The sequence below is a fragment of the Poecilia mexicana genome, unplaced genomic scaffold, assembly GCF_051168715.1.
Source record: "Poecilia mexicana isolate PSO_F unplaced genomic scaffold, ASM5116871v1 scaffold_19, whole genome shotgun sequence".
In the NCBI taxonomy this organism is placed as follows: Eukaryota; Metazoa; Chordata; class Actinopteri; order Cyprinodontiformes; family Poeciliidae; genus Poecilia; species Poecilia mexicana.
In genome coordinates, this window is record NW_028263388.1 from 15,574,387 (window position 1) to 15,590,957 (window position 16,571).

At 40.2% G+C, this 16,571-nt stretch overlaps 1 long non-coding RNA gene across 1 annotated transcript in view; it reads right to left on the reverse strand.

Annotated features, from left to right (window-relative positions):
* Nucleotides 1-16,571, reverse strand: part of LOC148153678 (uncharacterized) — a 31,463-nt gene that overhangs the window by 7,287 nt on the left and 7,605 nt on the right. The window contains exons 2-3 of the long non-coding RNA XR_015766324.1: nucleotides 12,335-12,501; nucleotides 10,527-10,634 (exon numbers count right to left, since the gene is read on the reverse strand). This is a non-coding gene — a long non-coding RNA (uncharacterized LOC148153678). The remainder of the gene's footprint in view (nucleotides 1-10,526; nucleotides 10,635-12,334; nucleotides 12,502-16,571) is intronic.

Below are 16,571 nucleotides of genomic sequence, written 5' to 3' on the forward strand. Positions count from 1 at the left end.
GAAAATATTTTCTGGTGAAAAATGAAGAAGAAAAGGCGCTTGAGGACCCCAGTTGCGACGCCAGAATGTTAACGTCAAATCCCAAATCAATAGAATCCTCAATGACTAAAGAATCTGATCGCCGCGGTCAACGATTTAAAATTCCCATTGAGATATAAGCTGCTGACTTATCAATTAACGCAGAGACTAAGTTCTTCAGAGGCACCTCTGTTCCATCAGATGATTGTCTTCCTGGGATTTAGGCATTTGTATTTGATTGATTTATTTCTATTTTATTCTTGTTGTTTTATTTTCACTCTGTGGTCTGCATTGTTGCTAAAAGGGGCTACTATCTTTTCCTGTGGGGCAGTCTGTCCCTCCAGTGCTGCCACCCAGTTTGTGCCCTGTTGGAGGCCATGGAGAAAAAAAAAAAAAAAAAAAGCAAAGCAAGGGGCCCTCAGTTCCACGCAAAGTAGGCAGATTTTCCACTGGTTTAATGAGAATCGCAGAACGGAAATTTGCAGGGTATTTATAGAAAAACGAAAGGAATGCAAGCCCCCTAATTGTGCTTAGTCTATCTGTGTGCTGCTCACCACTGCTCGCCCTGATTTTCTCCATGCATTCAAAGGAAAAACAGAAAAAATGGGTCCCTGCGATAGATTAGGGAATGGAAACTCCATAGTACGAATATTTCTTTCTATTTTACTGTTTGAGGCAGAAGAAACTACACTGTGTAACAAAACAAATTACCTTTTTTTTTCTTGGGCTGACATCAAATTGCATTAAAGTTTTTTTGTTTCAGGTCAGTTAGGATCTCCAAAATTCTTGATATCCTAAATGCTTTAGATCATTTTGTCCGTATGGCATCTGCCTCAGGAAGCCTTGTCCTTTAAATACCACTCTTTGATTATGTCTAATGATCACCAGCAGGAGGCTTCACCTGCCGGTCGGTCACACCTTGAGAAGGAAGAAGGCAGAAAAACAGCACTTGCACACCCTCCGATGTTTTGGTCCTTTTACTTAATTTTTACGGTTTTTCTTTCTTTAAAAACGATTGTATTTTGTTGTTAGGTTTCGGTTTTCTGGGGATAGAAATTCAATCTGAGGCGCACAAGCCTGTGGATTCATCTTCACTCTGGCCTCTCTGACTTTATCTCTAAAACATTTAACATGAGCTGTCCTTCTGATACTATCCATGCTCTTCATTACCAAAGAGAACCTCAGCACGTCGAGCTCCGCAACATCTAATCCTACTCGTCTTTTCGTACGCATGTTATCGTAGGATGTCTACTTGTTTTTTTTTCATCTAATCAATGTGGCAGCAGTCACTGACGCCGTTTCTAACTAGTCACAAATATTTTAAAATTCGGAGATAAGTTGATGTTGAGCTGAAGTGTTTTTCGTATATTTTGACAGGGCGGGAGTGATGAGAATCAGGTGTTGAGCTGAACTCAGTGACCTCGAGATGAACCTTGTCAAACAGGGCTTTGATGGGAAACGCAACCAATTATCCCGAACCGATTTGTGAAGCCTGGCTGTCCACTGTGGCTCTGTTAAATTGTATGTTTCAGTCATAAATTTACAATTCAAAGAGAGACTTCAGTGAGAAAAAGGCATTTCTCTTAACATACAGGATTTTCCAACGCTTCCACACGTTTCTCCTCAAAAGCATTGTAAAGGGATGGAGCATCATGTCGGGCTTCTTTCTCATCCTCCTCAAGGCTACATGGGTCAGATTTTAACCCAAAATAAATACAAATAACATTCCATATGTGCTTTCACTGATTGGACCTGAACGACATGCTCTTTCAGTAATTAATTTTTTGAGCAATTTGTGTTCCGCTTCTGAAAGGTAAATTCAGGGAAAAAAAAAACAACCCAAAAAACAAAAAAAAAACTCAGGTCAACTTCAAAGTGCATTTCAAGCACAAGTTGCCCTAAAAAATGCAAAGTGGAATCAGACTTAAGTCAGTGATTAAATACATTAAACAAGTCGAATTAGGAGGGTAATACATCAACAGGATGAGCAGCATGGAAAATGAGGGTAATCCACTTCAGTGAAAAGCACTCCTAAACACTGGAACGGGACGTAAGAGCATGTGTCGTCAATGTTATGTCATTTTGCATGCAAGCGGGCGCTCACAGCTCACACATCTGCAAATTCAGGGCTGGCGGTGTAAAAACACCAAAACACTGGGTGTTTGACTGTTTGGATTTCTTCACAATGAGGAGTGATGACAGAGTCAGCGAGGACCATCGACCAATCGGAGCGCTTGCGTTCCGCTCGCTGCAGCAGTGCCGCTCCTTTCTGCAGAACCACATGGTGGTATTTACCCTCAAACAGTCAGCGGGGCAGGAAGAGCCATTAGATTGGATCTCACTGTTTACCAAACAACTCGGTAATACACCTGTTTTTACCCTAAATCTCAGCCTGACCCTGTGTTGTCCTTTTTATCTCTCCTGTTTTTTTTTTCAGAATGCTGGACCTAAACTGAGGTAAGATGTTTCCCCTCATTAAAGATCAAAAGTGCATATCAGTGACAAAAGACATGCACGTGAGCAGCAAGAAACATGAAGTTGTGGACTGATGAAGAAAAGTCTCTGGGCTTACACAGTCTACCTAAAAAAAAAAATCATGTTTCAGTCTGAAGCCCTCAAAACAGAAAGTCGGAGACGTGCACTTTATTTTTTTCTTGTCTTTTTAACTTTTCTTCCATTTAGTTTTTTCAAGCCTTCATTCAGATAATTCACTTTGAAAACTCAGGAAGTCAGCGGGTCACACAGAAGAGCAGGCTAAAAAAGCAGCAGCTATATTGGAGTAATTGGGTCAACCAGGGTCAGAGGTGGGTTTTATTATGTCAAATGTGGCTCCACGGAAAATAAGCCTCGATGTGCAGAATTGAACTTGAATAACAGAAAACACAGATAATTTAGACTATTTCTCAGTCAACGCTATCTGATTTTGACAGCTGAGGCAAATACAGTAGGAACCAGATATTTGCATACGCTGCATAAAGATGGACTGATGACTTGTCCAGGGTGTACCCTGTCTTTCGTTCCATGACTGCTGGAGATCATGTTCGCCAAGAGGTGACACAACAAGTTCTGGACCATAGTAAGGCCTTCTGAATCTTCTGAAGGCATGATCAGGAGCAGAAAAACCGACGTGTCTGAGGCTACATTCACACACCACGCCAATGAGACCAAATAATTTTTGCCCCTAAGCAACTCATAGCCAAATTTTTGATGGCTGTCTCAATGGCCCGATTACAATCTTTTCATTCACCCCAACAAATATGGTTTGTACTGCTTTCACATTTTGTGTGAAATTGGTTTTATATCCAACAGTTTTCAAAGCGTCTGCAGTCAAGTTTCACTTTATCCAGCTTTTATGTCACCAATGTGAGCCATACGTCATAATTCTGCAACAAAGGGAGCTGGATGTGGTAAATACGAACATAAACAACGGCTGAAAATCATAATTATGAAAATCATGAAAGGAATTTGTCAGTAAAGCACATCGCATCACAATCCCTCCACTCCTGGTTCGAATTATTCATCCAAACAAACGTCTCTACTAAAGTTTCAGCCAACGCTCCACAAAAGACCATTGCTGTTAGTTGTGCTTTCTTTTTATTACCGTAGTTTCCTTCATCTTATATCTTGTGACAATACTGCTATTGCTGAACAACTTTAAAATCAATCCACAGATGATGGCATCCATTATTACTCCCGTAAACAGTGTACTGCCATGTGACGTCTAAGTTCTTCTTCTAGACATGTGAGTCGCTTTGGGGTCGTAAACCATTCACACGGAAATCTGACTGTGATCACATTTCATTAGTTGTGTGAAAGACAATTTCTGATAAAGGTCTTCATCTGAAGATCAGTGCCTAGCTGTTCCTGTGTTTTCTCAATACCATCGGCATCAAAAAAATGCAGAAAAATTCCCCAAACGCTGTCGTCATCAAAGTATGGATCTTCGTTGACAGCGAAGGTAAAACATTATTTTGCTAAAGCTGTTTGTGTGGGTTACCTAAACAACCAGTCATGTTTCCACTCTTAAGTAAAATGTTCCAGAATTTACCCCCAAACCCCTCTGTGGTAAGTTGTTGCGTCTATTTTTGCACAAAGCTGAGGTTTGACCTGAAACATTAGTAGTACTGCAGCCTCTGTGAAGTTTTGACAGGTTGGTTTTCCATCCACAAACCACTTCCAACCTGCACTTTCACTCAAAAACTCACCCAAGCACCTCAATAGCTGAACAAATTTATGAGAAAATGTTTAATTGTAGTATGTGGAAAAAAAGGTTCAAAAATTTGTATTTCGAAAAAAAAAATATATGAAAATGTTCCTGAATTCTCCATAAATGGGTTACTGTAAGTAACCAAGACAGACATGTATTCCTGCACCAACCTAAACTGATTTTCTAAATGCTTGTATAGCCCCTGTCAGGTCAGTATGAACAGAATATGGAGTTTTCATGAGTTTCTTATTCAGGGTGTTGTCTTAATCATGTTAATGCAGGAAATATTGCAGTGGGTGTAAATGTTATGTCTGTGAACTGCCGCCAAACAAAGATCTGAGCTCTGGCCAGGTGTCTGTCATGTCCAGGACAGGCGATGGGAAGTCATAAAATAAGCAGAGGATTTGAGCCATCGCATGTAGAAAAGCCTTGAAAGAGCAAAACAAGCCTCGCTCTGAGATCATAAGAAATAAAATACTTAGAGGAGAATGTTTCTGGGGTCTTTTGGCCTGTGAGGTTCTTGTTATTCAACACATTTTCTCCAGAACTCACAGCTGTGCAGGTCATTAGCAAACGGTTGCACGGGAACCTCGGAATGGGCCAAAACCTCAGCTGAAAGTCTTGTTTTACATCCTGAGGTCACGGCAGGCCTTAGACTCCGTCGCAAATCAGATAAGCCTAAAAGGGACTATTTCTGTTTTCAACTGTTTTGGTCAACTAGCACAGGTGACTCTAAGCTACAGAGGTAAACTGATCACACATAGAAAAAGGCTTCTGAACTCAAGGGGCAGCTTCGCAAACGACCAATATTAGAACACCTTCTGGCGCCTTGTTATTAACATCCTATCAGAAATATACTATTGTTCCCATTTTATTAGCTCAATTATTTAAAGAAAAAAATCCCACAGATAGTAAGTTCAGACAGAAGACAGGATTTTAGCACCAATGAGGTGTTAGCTGAAAACCTGTGATAAAGATGAAGATTCATTGAAGGGTAATTCACCTGTCAGGTCCTGTGTTTTATATATATCTCCTTTTGGAACTTCCCTCCATGGGGTAGCTACAACACGGCTTCCTCCCCCACTCCACAGCTGCGTGTGCACAGACTTGGCAGAGGTTTTTATACTGGATGCTGTTCTTGACGCAACCCTTCGATCATCCTCAGGAAGGGAGGGAGCCAGGATTTGAGCCGAGAACCTGCGATAATCTTGCTCTACCATTCCCTTGTATGGAGATGCATATGGATGGAAAGTATAAGGTAATGTTACTCCATAATGCATTAAAAACAGACAGATTACAATTTGCACTTAAACTCAAGAAGGGTTTGGCTATAGTGAACATTTGAAGAAAAAAAAGACCATCCTAACTGTGAGTACATGGGAGGCAGCATCTTGTTGTGGGGTGTTCCGCTAAATACACTGGATGGTATCATCACAAATGAACTCTGTGTGGAAATATTCAACCTTTGGCACAAATTAGTCTTCCAGTAGACAGTGACTGTGAGTAAAGTGCAATTCAAGGTGACCAGAGGTGGATGTTCATCCGGGTGTTGCCACAGTACACAAGAAGTGTGTCGTGTCACTATGATTGTATTAAACAAAAGCCAACATGGCACCTGAGCTACAAAAGAAACACCATGACTTGCTGACCGTGTTTCAAAAACAGACATCAAAAGCGTGAACAAAGGAGCATTGTTGGGGCGGTAAATCAGATGGAAATATTTGGAGTTCCAGCACTGTATTTGCTCTGTATGTAGCACTAAAACCAACGACATGAGCACAGCTTAAAGCCAAAGATCTCTGTGTGAAAAAATGAAGAAGAACCATGCTCCATTAAAGGATTTAGAAGAGTAGAAAGCAGCCAGGCGACGCTGATTTAATCTGGAGTTCTAGCATTTCTCTACGTGTGAGTTAGATTTGCAAAAATGCATCTGAATGAACCACAGGACATCTAGAACAATGTCTTTTAGATAAATAGAAGCAAAGAAGAGATGCTTGGACAAAATGCATGTTTGCAGCATACCAAAGACACCAGGTCAGAGCAAACGCATACTGGCTATCAAGCACTCTGATGTGGAGGGGGGTCATCCTATATGTTTGTTTTGCAACCATGGGACTTGGCACCGTATGCAATTAATAAATCCACTATGAACTTCTCCATATACCGAAGAACACTATAGTAAAATGTGAGACAATTTGTTCAACAGCTGTCATCGACAAAGACAATGATCCGAAACTAAAATACTGACAATATGTTATTTGTAAGAACTGTCTGACAACATCTACGTGAAGCACTTTGCTTCAGCTCCTGCATTTCTTAGGCATTACTCTCTTTATTTGGAGTGTGCAAAATGAGTCACAACACAAAGGTGTTGTACGGTGATGTCATTAGGTTTTGGTTCTGAGTCATCTTAAGATTGTCTTCACTTTAAACTCGACTTGTTTTGCTTTCTAGTTGCAGGTGTTGAAAGTGCGAAAACAACGAAATGAGCACATTTTAATCTGTATATTTAATACATCGAGTTAATTTAATCATGTTAAATCGTATTTGAACTAACGCCAAGAGCCCCCATGTGTGCACATGTGCAGGGCTGCGCTGCCTGGATTTGAAGCATTCTTTCCACCATTTATGAACTCCATCCACAACCCTAAAACGTTGCTCCCCGAGTGCGAGAATTATTCAACTTCTGCTGTTCTTCCCCGTATTTACTCCAGGCGCACTGTTGGCTTCGGTGACCACTCAAGAGGGGTCCGGCTGAACTTGGCCACATGAAGCCTCAGATTGTGTTGATACAGTTGCCTACCCTGAGGCTTGATAACAGCCCACGAAGAGAGGGGGCCAGAGAAATGGATTGGGCCCCCGGCGCTGACCCCCACCACTCCCCGGACCGGAGAGGTTGCGACCCTCACAGCTGAGCTCCGAGTCCGGTCCCAGTATTGCTGGTCACTCTTGGCCCGCAGTCTCCAAATGGCCGTTGATTGTTTTATCTGTCGTCGTCCCACTCATGTGACCGGACCAGCGGAGGGACGTCACCTGAGATGTGCAGAACATCTTGTTTTGCTCTCGCTGAGAGGACTTCTGATGAAATGTTTGAATGGTAGGATTGATACACCTGGGTGGGTGCCATGGAACGTTTTCACCAATCAACTGGAATTACACAACTCATAGACCACCCTCCTGCAGATATCTCACACAAGAAGGAAAATCTGAGTCACTTCTAATAAATCTGTGAAAGAAAAAAAAAATCACATCAAAGTCCAAGTCCATTCCCACTGTTATGATGGAGAATTTAGCTCAATTTCATGAGCAAATATATAAAAAAACACTGAGCATATTGAGTCATAAAGAGACAACAGACTGATAATCTAACTATAAAAAGGGAGACAGTAGTTAGAAAGTAGTCTTAGCTTAATGATCAGCTGAAACTTGTCAGTCACATATCCAAACAACATGTGAAGTCAAAGCTACCAGGAGTTAAAGTCTTCCAGCTTCTTACAGTCTGTTCTCCCCATTAAACTCATCTAATAAGAGATCTGGCTGCTTGTAACAGACTTTCTGCTTCTCCGTGTTGGCGCTCTGCAGTTCATATGTCTCCAAAACAGATGAGGTGATCGCAACGAGAGCGGTCAGTTAATGAATAACAGTTGATTACTGTGATTTATCTGCATAAAACTATGTTTTAACTCACGGAGGAAGCCATATATCAAGTCTGCAATGAAATTCGGCCAATTTCAAAGCTTTGCTGTATTTACAGACTCGTAACGATAAAAGCTGATAACAAGGACCTGAATATATATACACGAGTATTACATATTAACTATCATGAGACTTTTTTATATGTTTGGCTCTGTCAAGATGAATTGCTTTAGTTTATTCTGACATTTCTCATCAGAAAATAGTACTTTTAAACATATCTAGTCTATGTTTAAAAGAAGAGCCCATGTTTTTTTTTTTCTTTTGCCTTTTAAGGAAAACACATGGCCACTATAAACATTACTGTATGTTGCTCAGGAAAAACACTGCCAGGAAGTTGTTGCATTCACGAAAATACACTCATGTAACCTCACGTCAATCATTTGTTGGCCTTTTCTTGTTTTACGGCTATTCTTTTTTTAGATTTGCTGCCATGTTTTGACCCCTACTGGACCCTGTTTTGATTTCTAGAATATGTTGTTGTACAGAAATACTCATGGTCAAGTTAAAGAATGTAAGGTACAAAGGTCCTGACTCTAAAATAGACCAAAATCACCAGTCCTTCAATACTATGCTTGACAGCTGGTACGAGGTTGAACTGATGTGGTGTCCATTATGGCCAAACATTCCCACATTGGTCACAACAATCCAAAGGAAGTTGTTCTCAAAGTCTCGTGGTTCAGTCAGATGTAGCCTTGCAAACGTTAAGTCATGCTGTCATACTTTTTATAAAGGGAAGCCCATATCGTGACCCCTCTATAACCTTTAACAATTAACAATTAGTATAACTTGTTGAGGTGTATCATCACTAAACATCTCTTCTTCATGACTTCTAGTTGATTCTGACGCAGCTGTGCCTATACATGCTGTTCAGGAACAGAGAAATGTGTTATTTTTCTCAAGGTGGCAACAACGTTCACACATTTCTTTCTGGCCAGAACATTTCTTCCTGCTCCATAAGGACTCTATTGCTGAACTCCTTGAAAGTCCCTGCAGTTTGGGAACCATGTTCACTTCAAATTATATTCCTCAAACAGTGCAAATAGAACAAAGCTCCACCCCGAATGTGTCAAGAACAAGAATACAAGGACACGATGGATTTTGTAGCTCTGAAAAAGGGAACAAATTTCTCTGTTCTCACTGAGGATGTAGTCATATTTAGTAAATTAGAATATTATTGAAATAATTTTCTTCATTTCAGTAACTCAGTTCACTAGATAAAACAAATAATTCAGATGAATTACATAAAGAAGGCTGTCTTAAATTCAGTTATGATCATTTTCCCTTACAGCCTACGAAAAAACACCAATTAATTTCTTAGAAAATAAATCATACATCAGATAAAAAGTTTAAAAAAATGAAAAAATGTGTTTTTCACCTGCCAAAAGGTATTTTTTATCTGACAAACTAGTCTGCCGGTGCATGGCAGCCCTGCTTCCGTCAGTCTGCCCCCAGGGCAGCTGTGGCTAAAATGTAGCTTACCACTGTTGCGTGTGTGAATGTGTGTCAATGGGTGGATGACTGATTGTAGTGTAAAGCACTTTATCTGGACTAGATTAGCACTATACAAGTACAGGTCATTTAATTTATTTATTTTATTTTTTTTTAATGTCTGAGATACTTTCCCTAAACTGTTCATTCCTAGAAAGTTTGGCAGCTATTTCAAAAGTTTTCCTCTTTTTTTTTTTGTGGAAAGATGATTGACTGGGCAAAGCAAAAGCAAAGTTGCGATAAATCTGCAGCAGTAATAAAACAGAATATTCAAATTTATGTGAGATTACTTTCTTGATGAGCTTGTGTGACGCTCTCTTACAGACAATCATTACATAACTGGAGCAAATTTCAGTCTAACGATGTTTATGATGTTTGAGCCAATGTTTCCTTTCAAAACTTCAACCTGCCAACAGCAATAACTCAGCACATTGATAATAGTGACGGTCACTTTGTTTGATGTATGGAACTTCTAAGTTTAGCACAAAAATAATTATTAATCCAGGAGTTGGACCTCAGTTTCTGCTTTTACAAGCAGCCAAACATCACAAACCACAGGTTTGTCTTATTGGGTTGAAACAATCTGCTCGGAGAATACAATCCTTCATTCTTAGAGCTTCAGCTCAGATAGAGAAGAGCTCTCCAAACAAAACGAAGAACTCGGTCAGGGTATTGGAACTGTTTCCAAATCAAATCTGCAGCCTTTGTTTTTCTTTCCACTAATTATCTCCATTACACCGCATTAGTATGACAAATAAAGACAAATCCACCCAAAGTGTGATGAGCTGAAGCTATTCTTGACTTAAAAACCAAAAGGCCGCTCTTGTTTTATCAGTCCGCCCTGTAAGAGAGCTAAAAAGGTTTCCACAACACCTTTAAAGGCTGAGAACAGCTCTGTGTGGCGATGTTGTAACATCTGAGGTCACATGTCACTGTTACTACAGTTGTGGCTTTGTTTATTTGCGTTCTTTGTCTTCTGCTCGTCTTTATTTTCTTTCCCTCCGCTGCTCAAGGTCACAGGTTGATTTCCTATTTCGATCGCGAAAACAAGGGCAGCATTTTCCACTACTGCTGCGTGTCGTTAACTCTGAGTCAACAGGAATCGTGTTTATGATACCTCGGAGCTGCTTCGGACGACTCGACTCTTTCACATCTTCATCGTTTATTGAAAACAGCTCGGCAGGTGGGGCAGAGAGCGTCGGCCAGGCTGAAGTTTGCAGCGAATCTGAAACAGAAATGCTTTTTTACACGCTTACATTTTAACCTTTATCTATGGCTCACAGGCTGCTCGCACTTACTGTTTAACTGTCAAGGCCCCATGCCTCAAATAAACCAGTTTGTAAAGGCTTATAAAGGGAAAAAAAAGCCTTAATGTCTGCAGTGGAATCTTACCATCAAAACTGCATTTCGAACTTCTGAACAGCCTCTTGCAAAAGTATTCACATCTCTTAAACTCTTTCATGGCACAGTGACAAAACATTAATGGTATTTTATGCAATAAACCAACACAAAGTCATGCATAATTGCAAATTGGAAGGAAAATGATGTTTAATGCCAGATGATCAAAAGGCCAGGGCAACTCCAAAAGTAGGAGGAATTCATCTCATTCCAACTGCTAAGCAAGGTGGTGGATGGGTAATGGTTTAGGCTTGCTAAGATGCCACAATAACCATATCAATCAAAAATGTATTTAATTCCTAGAAAAGACTTTGAAATATTTTTGTTAATTTATAAATCGCTGAATGACGTAGCTTCAAAACACATTAATGATCTGTCGTGTCACTTTCCAGACCAATCAGGTCTTCCAGTTCAAGTTTACTTTGTGTCCTCAGAATAAAAAACAAACAAACATGGAGACACAGCATTCAGGTTCCAGCAACCTTTGAGAAACTTTTAAGAAAATTGCAAAAAAATAAAAAATTAAAATTAAAATATTGAAACAATGAGTTCCTTAGCGCTATCAATCACCTTCACCCTCACTTGCCCCCCCACTCTTTCCTACGCTTCAGCATCTTAATGATAGCAGAGTCCACCACGAATGCTAAGGCTAGTTATCATGGTCACCGATGATGCCAGAGAGAGGATTTTCCTTGTGACGGTAAGCTGTTTCTCCACCATTAGCACATTGAGTGACAGTGCTATGACCTGTACATTTCTTCAGATGACAATATTAGCAATTGGAGAAAGTGGAGGAGCTCGATCTTTTCAGAGATTATCTGTCACATATTATACTATCACGACATAGTACTAGAATAAATATACAAAAAACATCCATCCATACATACATATATATATATATATATATATATATATATATATATATATATATATATATATATATATATATATATATATATATATATATATATATATATATATGTTACATACTGCAGATTTAATGTTTCCTGCTTGTTTGTTGTTTCAAGTTTTCCTCATTTAAAGCCCTTCAAATTGACGTGTTGCTGAAATGTCAAATAAACTTCATCATTCCTCTCACATTTGCAGCTCAGTCCAAATAGGGTGAATAATGATCTCAAACTCTTAATTTTGATAGAAAACGTGACAAAATAGAGACATTTAAAAGCATGCTTTTCTGTTGAATGAAATCAGAATGCCACTTTAAGTTGGAACTGAGAGCCATACTTTACTTTACATGACTGAGTGTTTGTAATGTTGGTAATCTGCAGTTTTACCAGTTCTGACTTTACTCGCATATACCACACAGACATATGCCATGTGCCGTATGTCCGTGCAAAAGGCGCTTATTCTACAGACACGTGCCCTGAGTAGCACATGCTATGCTTGTCCCGGGATACCACAGAGCCCCTGATCAGGTTCATCCTCTAGGAGATGGCACAGCAGGTCAATGACCCAATCCCTACAGCCAAAAGCAATTGTGCTCTGCAGCCTGTAAACACCACTCACCTCGATTTCCAGACAGCTGGGCTGGAGAGAAGCTCCAGGTCGGTCTGTTTAGCTTGAACTCTTTAACTGGCGGGCGACCACGTTGGCAGTATTGATGAACTTTAAAAGCTTGGAAAGGACCTGCGTTTTGTCAGGGAGCCGGTCAGATCAGTCAGTCTTCACACTGCCTAGGGAAGACAATGGCAAACACTGGAACACCCATCATATCAAAGACTGTGTTCATATCAATTTGATTTATGACCTCATTAGCAACTATTGCACATTGTTCTCTGTGTAAGGTGAGTTTCAGCAGCGTGCCTTTCAGCTCAAATCTCCTCCCAGGGAGTGAATGAGGTCATGGTGTTCAGGAATCGACTCATCTATTGGGACAATGGAATACTCGTGGCTTCCCAGCATGCACTGCTGTGGTGCACCAATCAGATGCCTGGGAATCTGAGTTAGTTTTTTTTTTATCATTATTTCCTAAACTGTTATAAGGCTAGAACTAACCTTCTGAATCACGGTAACTGCTTCCTTTGTTGCTGAGTGTTGTTGGGAAACCATGAGAGAAAACACCCAAATGTAAGCTGTGCCTCTGCACTGCAACAATGGACCTTACTATTACTCATACGTTTATGTTCTCAGAGGCGAATTATTAATAAGTACACACATCACAGTTAACATTTGATTCCTATCTAGAAAACTTTATTTATTTTTTTTCTTGTGGTGCTGGGATCAAACTCCTCATCAGAACATCAAATCAGATAAAGATTTGGTTGTTCACTCATCTTCGAGTCATGGTTTGTATGCATTATTCAAAACTTAGAAAATATAAAAAGTATTCATACCCTCAAACTTATTTACATTATGCCAGGCTGCAATGCTTTTTATTGGGATTTGAATGCATAATTGTGAAAGCCATGGAAAGTCCTAAATCTTTCTTTTAAACAACAAAAATAGCCTAAAATGAAAAGGGACGCAGGTAGTACTGCTGCCTTTGGTTGAAATCTGTGGTCCTTTGCCTTTTCATTCAGAGTCCTGCTGCTCAATCTTGATGTGAATCAGGAAGTTATTTAAAAAAAACATGACACAGTTGTCCTATTTGGGGTATGCCATGCTTCTTGTCAAATGACTGCTGAGGGTTGGCGCAACGCCCTTCACAACCCTGCATGGAACAGAAAGTTGAGACAATAAATGGATCACAGATTCACTCCCTTATTCTTTGATGTCTCTAAAAAATGTTCAGAGCCTAAGTAGTACATACAGCCACTTGTGTAACCTACTAGTTTAGTCTCAGTAGAACTTCACAAAAGCTCTTGTTAAAAGAAAGCAATCAGAAGTCCAGTTTGCGATAGCAAGATGGAGGCAAACTGCAAATGCGTGGCAGCACCGTGCTGTGAGACCGCTTCTCTTCAGCAAGCGGTGCATACAGAGTAATCCTTAAATACAATGTGTTTGTGTGGTTCACCTTCTAGGATGGAAATGACCATACACATCCAGCCAGACCTAAAATAAATGCTTTATATCAAAGCATATTCATGTGTTAAAATGGCACAAATCAGAAATATTTTTGGCAATTCTATCTGGCATTGTATTTCAGACCACCCACCTATGCAAAGGTTGAGAGAATACAGAGAATACTGACCCAAGAGTGTAAGAACAAAGAGATTTAACCCACTTAGCATTCCTTATTTCTGTAAATTGTACAGACAGAAAAAACATCCATATATTTACACTGGATGTGTCTCCCCTCTCTCATACCTGCCATCCTGAATGCAGCCAGGAGTTTCGCACTAAGTTGCAGTGAAAGAAGGATGTTGCAGCTGTCGTCTTGATCTGACTAAACAGGAATCTCAGGTTCAAAACATCCAAGACCAATACAATTCCAAGTGAAAACGTTGTTGAGGCTGAAATAAAACCAAGAAAAGGAGGATCTAGTCAGACGGTGAGAAAAATCCCAGCAGAGCACCAACTAAAATCTACTCTCAGTGGCAGGTCGGAAACACGAGTGGAGAGTCACCCAATGCCAAGGCTGAGCAATTTTGGAGAAAAAGTGAAAGAGGAAGCAGCATTCATCACATCATTCATCCTAAATGGAGTTTTAAGTTTAAAGGCTTGGACCAGGCTTGGAAACGATGGAGGCCTTCTAGCCAAAGCCCATGGCAGCTCTCTGTGACTGCCTGACAAAACAAATGAACCTGCTGTAAATTGATGGAACTGAACAGTCAGACAACCCTGATCAGTAAGGAACCCAAGAAACAGACCTCCCCATCAACCAAAAATCTCCTTTGCACATCAGAATATCCTCAATGTTAGGCAATGTAGCAGTAGAGATGTTGCCTAACTCAAGAAGAGGACTGGCGTGCAGGGAGAGCTTTCAAAATACTAAATATGACAGCAGAAGTAATGATGATGATCGAAATACTTAAAAGCCGTAAGGGGGCATGAAGAAGTGAGAACAAACGACACAAAGAGAAATCTGAAAGCTTCTGCTGCTGAACACAGGCCAGTAAATTTCTGTTTTTTATGATCATCTCCCTAACATCTCTTGCAGACAATAGGCAATCATTCAAATCTGCATAATGAGATCACCGGCACCGAAGGTTTTACAAAGACCCAGACCCCACCTTCATAGCCAGAGTACAGGCCAGGCAGCGGCCAACTCTGAAGTTCATCACCAACATTCCATCTGCAGTGTTTTGCAAATGTATGATTATTATTTTATCATAACCATTTCCTGTTGCAGTTATGCTATTATCTTGAAATGCATTCCCACAGCCTCTGATCACTCCGCAGTGTTTGTCCGGTGTGTGATTAGGGGGGCCAGGCCACCCTGGAGTCCAGCCTTACTGCGTGGGTAGACTCAGACGGCAGCAGTGGCAAAACCTTCCAGGAAAATCTCACATAAATCAGGTGTGATAGCTGAACGGAAAAACAGCCCCTTCTCCAAGCCCGCTTCCCAAACATCTCTCCTACCAGGAAATCCAAAGTTTAACACCTTTTGAGAATGAGGGGGGAAAAATTGGTCCTTGAGGATAAACAATATTTTTTCCAGGCGTTTGTTGTATTGTCCCAGGCAACAAGAGAATCATCCATTTATGCTTCTCTGTCATGCTATCATCTTTCCCTCCCAAAGCTTTTCCAATACATTCTCAACAACACACTTGGAGTAATTGTAGTGGTCAACGAGGCAGGCCAGATCTCCAAACAGGAAGCATGGGAAAAGGGGCTGAAATTATTCTGATCAAATGAGACTGGGTTATGGAAAATAACGTTAGATGGAGGTCGGAAAGTTCACTCCGGAGCCGTTGCACACACTCGCACTGCGGCTTGTTGTGATTTCATTGATTAAAAGTGGACAGCTGAAGACGTCCCCAAACATCCAGACTCATCTTGATTTAATCACAACACCGATTTATCTCTCTGGAGTTATTTTTAGCCAAGTTTCCCAGTGACAGCACTCAGCTGGGTGGAATTATGTTTGGGGTGAGAAACGGAGCCGTTTGCATGCAGACGTCGGGTCATGCAGAGGTCGTTTTCCCTACGTTGGGGCTGCGGCTAATGAATCGTGCTCACATCTAAAAAATGTCCAGAAAAAAAAAAGTAAGTTTTGCAATTGTGAAACTATTTTGTTTTTCCTTTTATCATCTGTTACCTGTAAACTAAATCTAGAAATTGCTCAATGTTGTGTTTGGGAAGTATCAAAGAGGAAATTATTTGCATAACTCTAAATCCTCCTTTATTGGTGAGAAGAAAACACAATTATATCCAATTTACTGTCCTATTAAAAGATAATTAAGCTAATTTAAGTATCAAAAACTACATATATCATGCAGTCTAAATCCACAAATAGAGAAAACATGAAGTGGTAAGAAAACCTTTTCAGGAGTGTTACAAAATGACTTCAACACTGCATCAATGTATCAACCAGGAAGTCACAAAACAACCCAGAACAACATCTAAAGCACTGCAAACCTTAGTTGCATCTGGTAAGTTCAGTGCCAATGATTTACAAAAAAAAATAACTGGGGAAAAGTAGAATCGATGAGAGAGTTCTTTGGCTATAGCCAAGTCAAAGTCCTGAACCTTAAACAAGTCATTCTTGTTCGAAATATTTCTGCGAAAAGAAAAATAGACCAAAATTACTTTAGAGAGACATAAAAGACTCATAGTCTGTAATAACAAAAATCTGATGGCTGCTGTTGCAGTGAAGCGAGCCAAAGAGTTCTTAATTTTTAGTCTTTTTCACATAGAGGAA